This window comes from Gavialis gangeticus, unplaced genomic scaffold (assembly GCF_001723915.1).
Source record: "Gavialis gangeticus isolate Ggan-Ray unplaced genomic scaffold, GavGan_comp1, whole genome shotgun sequence".
In the NCBI taxonomy this organism is placed as follows: domain Eukaryota; kingdom Metazoa; phylum Chordata; order Crocodylia; family Gavialidae; genus Gavialis; species Gavialis gangeticus.
The window spans coordinates 10,262,455-10,267,202 of record NW_017729001.1 but is presented as its reverse complement, the minus strand read 5'-3'; the positions used below and the strand labels follow the sequence as shown (position 1 = coordinate 10,267,202).

Sequence of the window (4,748 nt, the reverse complement as noted above, 5' to 3'; positions counted from 1 at the left end):
TGAAATGTAGAGGGAAACTCATTAAGATGTCTTTTAATAACACCATTCCTTGCCTGGAGAAGCTGAGGTTTTGTCACATCACATTAACACCAAGCCTCTGCTGCTTCCAAGCCTTGGAGAAATTCTTCCAGAAGAAGCAAAAAGTTACTTTTCACAAACAAACTATTTTTATATAAATCTAGTTGATACACACACATGCACACACACATGCACATGCACATGCACACATGTACACGTGCAGTTATGCACAGATATGCACTCAAATGTGACCTCTGAATATGGAAATATAACATAGAGCTGAAAAGCTCCTCTCAAACCCAGAACATGGAGAGCATGCATAAGAGAGAATGAAAGACCCATCAAGGCATGTGCAATGTCTATAGAAAGTGTACGCTGCTATATAAGTCTCCTTATTAAAAAGACTTTTTTTTAGCTAGTGACAATGTTTCTGGTCTACCATAGTGATAAAATAATAGCCCAAATAAATTGAAGATGAATTCCTAAGGCAACCCTGTGATAATGTTAAATATTCATTAATTCAAGAATCCAGAAATTGATAAATAACTGTGCATCTTCACATTAACATGTTTGAACTTATTTTCCTTGTATTTTGGTTTTTCCGAAGTGGAAGAAAAAAGAACCATCAATTCTGCAGCAAGAGTGAGGCAGCAGTGGCCAGGTTGTGCATATCAGTATTATTAGAAAAATAGGCCTTAGTACCCTTAAAAAGCACTTGACCAATGGACAAAGAATGTGTGTTTATACAAACCATGTCTTTTCATACCTGTGCATGGAACACCGTTTGATGAGTGCACACACATTCAATGTCACCACTCTTTTACATGTGTGCTTACTGCAGAGTTGAATTAGCTCTGCAATAAAGCATCACTGTCTACATGTGTGCTCATATTAGGGTGCACTACACTAATTAACTCCACTGTAGGATAGTACTGTTTAGGAACATTACAATCCTATGATGGGGTAATTTACATGGCCACAATGCATGTGTAGACAGTGACTGTGGCTGTCTGGGGCATGAGTGTGCTACAGTGTGGGGGCTGCCTGCTGGCTAGCTCCATGCTGTAGCACCCTCATGCCCCAGCCAGCCCCAACACCACCTGATGCCACCACCTGGGGCCTGGGGCTGACCCCCTCAGGTTACCTGCCAGCCTAGGGCTGTTCCACCCCAGCTCAACATGCTGTGGTGCTAGGTGCACGTGAAGATGCTGCATCCAGGAGCAGCTGACTCCAGTGTGAACTGTGCCAGAGTTTATTCAGATGCACTAATTGCATGTGTAGATGTGCCCAAAGAGGCATAATACAGTGTTATTCAACTCTGTGTGTCTTGAAATTCAGGTCTGTTCTTTTCATGAGGGTAGCACAAAGTGTCTCATCATTCCATAGACCAGATAACTATCTACCCATGTAGAGCAGTGGTTAGCAATTTATGGCCTGCAGGCTGGAGCCATTTGATCTGGCCTATAGATGTGAGGCTTTGGCAGTGGAGGGCTTCAGCTTCAGGCATAGGCGCCAACTTTTATTTTTGCTGGGGTGGGAAGAGGTTAAGATGATAGACATGTGGAAAGTGTTATGCATCTCAGGTGACAGTGCTCTTCCTGAGTGGGGCCAGGGCCCTTGGGCCCTCATGTGCTGGCACCTCTGGCCATAGGTATTCTCCGTGTGCCAGCATGGGAAAAGACAGTGGTGGTGGCTGGGTCCTAGCTCCCTCTGTCCACCCACCTTTAACAAACTGGATTACTCTGGCTGTTCATTAATGCACCGTAATTACAGCGCATTAAGTTTAGTACCTGTAATAACAGGTACTAACAATGCAGCATAATTGGCGCTACTGACCATTAGCGCAGATGAACACTTTTTTGTGACATTAATGCTGAGAGACTAAATCTACTGCACATTAGCATTAGAATTAGTCTAATGCGCATTAAACACCTTGTGTAGACGTGCCCACTAAATCCTAAATAATAGCCATGAGCATTTTGTCTGAAACTAGAAAGACTGGAAGATTCTTTGATGCAAGAATACTACACCTGGAGACTAGGGCAGCAGGTTTTCAATGCTTCCTGCAGCCATGATGTGCTGGTAGTTCACCAGCTAGAGTGTCTAATGCTGGAATGCTGTTCTCTTCCACCTTTCCAGCAGTGCAAAACATGTCACAGATTGCACCAGCCAAATGAGCATAACTGAGAAGTACAGAACATCCTCAGCTGGCTTCGCTATAGTGGAAACATTATGGAGCCTGCAGAAACCCAGCAACAACAAAGATTTGCTTGGTACTTTCATCACCAAGCCTGTTTTGATTTTCCTTCCGACAGACAGCTACACATAATGTTCTTCTGTGACAGGTGACAGTCTTGTTGCATTAACAATTCTGCTCCAGATCATATTACTATTATTATCTATTTTCACAAGTATAATAGATAAGAAATGCTAAAAAATCCTGGCATTCAAAATGAAAGATTCTGATTATTCACTGAATGTTTCAAGCTGTGATAATATTAGATGACATGGAATTCAACCAGAAAAATGTTTTTCCATTTCTTTCACTGTGTGTGTGCATTACACCCCCCCACACCCCACTTCCCTACCTACAGCAACATTCATGCATTAACCTGCTGTGTATTTCACTAGTTTTAACCTAACTATTTTACAATCGTGGTAAGAGACAACAGGATGAGGCAGTGCCCTGCCAAGATATTTAGCCTTATCTTCCTAAGTCTCTTTAGGATTTCCCAGCACGTAGGCATATCAATGCATATGAACAATATATACTCACTGAGGACTCTGGGATTGTTCTTTGCTTCAATTGTTGTCAGACTGGCTGCTTCATTCTCTCTCTGCTAGAAGGGAAGAATGAGATTGGGTAAAGTATTTTGTTACTGTTCTTGGAAAAATAAATGTTTTTGCCAACCATAAGTTATTAAGCATTCCAATGCTTGATAATATATTTATATGGCTTTTGGAGCTCATCTCCTTTTATTACTATGTCTCAGATTTGGAGAGAGACATGTCCGTCTTCTCTTCATGGTTCTGTTGCCCAAGAACTGTATATCAGGCACTACTATAACATGAAAAAGCTATTGCTCCACAGAACATTACAGTGATAGAGTCAGCTTAGCATTGCTGAAAACAGTGATGCAGAAAGATAAGGCCTGTAGCAGATTTAAAAGAGAACAGCATCATACTATCACAAGTCCCATATCAGTGTCCCCATAGGAAAGGTTGTTATTTTTGCAAAACAACAGTTTGCATGATGTACTAACTTTCATTTCAAAGTGTTTTCCAAATTAAATGCAAACAGGGATCTGCAATGTAGCTAGTTGATTAGGAGAGATGGGGATGGAAAGGTGTTTGCGTTCCTCAGTTGTGTAAATGTGCTTGACAACATGGTGCAATAATTCAGGAGTGATCGAGGAGCCTAAATTTCTTTTGAAAAATGGCACTTAGGAGGATAAATTGCCACTGAGACATCTAGTGTACAGGAAGTGAAGAATACCCCCCGGCAGATATAACAGCAGAGTTAAAGTGGGCAGATTGTCATTGTACGATTTGGAATTTTGCTATGACAGCATCTCATCTTCCAACTCTTGCAAAACGTGCTGTACGGTATTTAACCACCAGTGGCCAGGTATTCAGTTTTATGTCTGAATCAAGACATAAATCCATGAAACTCTACTTTAGATCTCACTGTGATGTGCACAAGCAAGAAATATGTCCCCATAGACCTCTGGGAAACTGCTTAATAGTGACCAAGAAACAGATGTTGCCCTGGATTAAGTCAAAGTGTTAACTTAGTGCATTGATCCTGATGTAAACTTAAGACTGGGAGTTTAACTAGCACATGTCAAATCTTTCTTCATGCCCACTGAGGAGGGCAAGAGGCCCACCACACAAGGAGGGAGTTTGTTAATAGCCAGAAAGTGATCTACCAGGAAGTGTCCTGGCTGAGGAGTGGAACAACTTGGTACTACGATGGATGGGAAGGGGTCATATTACTCCATATTGGTGCCCTGCCACACATTTGAATTAAAGCTGGATAGAAGCTAGCTATAACATTGTTACATGTTTTCAAGCACTAACTTTGTGCTTTTTATAGCTGGACAGTCATTTTTATGGCATGATAACTACTTTGCATATGTGGCCACTCTAAACTTATTGTGTGATTACCAGTTAATTGTGTGATATATGTAATGTGTGACAGGGGCCTAGGACTCCACAAGAATGAAAGGGAGGTTCTTGATGGAGGCATTTTAAAGAGGAAATCTGGAAAACAACAGTAGGCTGCAACATTACTGGAATGGGGTTTTGGTGTTTTGTGGAGTTGAGGAACTATGCTGTTGTGGGACTCCTGGGTGCAACCTGCAGGCCACATCCTCTGAGGAAACGAGCAGTAGTAGAAGTGCTAACACATCCCAGCCCAAACATGACTGAACCTGGTCACAGGGTGAGAGTCTTTTTGTACCCTCAGTTCATCTACAAAAATGGTGCCTCCTGAAAGAACATTTTCCTAAAGTCTCTATCCCCTGCATATGGTATCTTAGATTCCTGCTTCTATTGAGAAGTCACAGGAAATGATACAACAATGATTATCATATTTGGCATTTTTCATGGGTGTGCTTGACCCTTCCTTAGACCTAGCAAATCTCTGGGAAAGAACCATTTGAGGAACACCAATCTAAGTATTCCCCTTGCCACCAACAGCTACTTAAGTAAATGGTATGGTAAATGCT

At 41.7% G+C, this 4,748-nt stretch overlaps 1 long non-coding RNA gene across 1 annotated transcript in view; it reads left to right on the top strand.

Annotated features, from left to right (window-relative positions):
• The first annotated feature begins 2,535 nt into the window (after nt 1-2,535).
• The window catches only part of LOC109290649, a 21,777-nt gene continuing 19,564 nt past the window's right edge, over nt 2,536-4,748 (top strand). The window contains exon 1 of the long non-coding RNA XR_002095642.1: nt 2,536-2,546. This is a non-coding gene — a long non-coding RNA (uncharacterized LOC109290649). The remainder of the gene's footprint in view (nt 2,547-4,748) is intronic.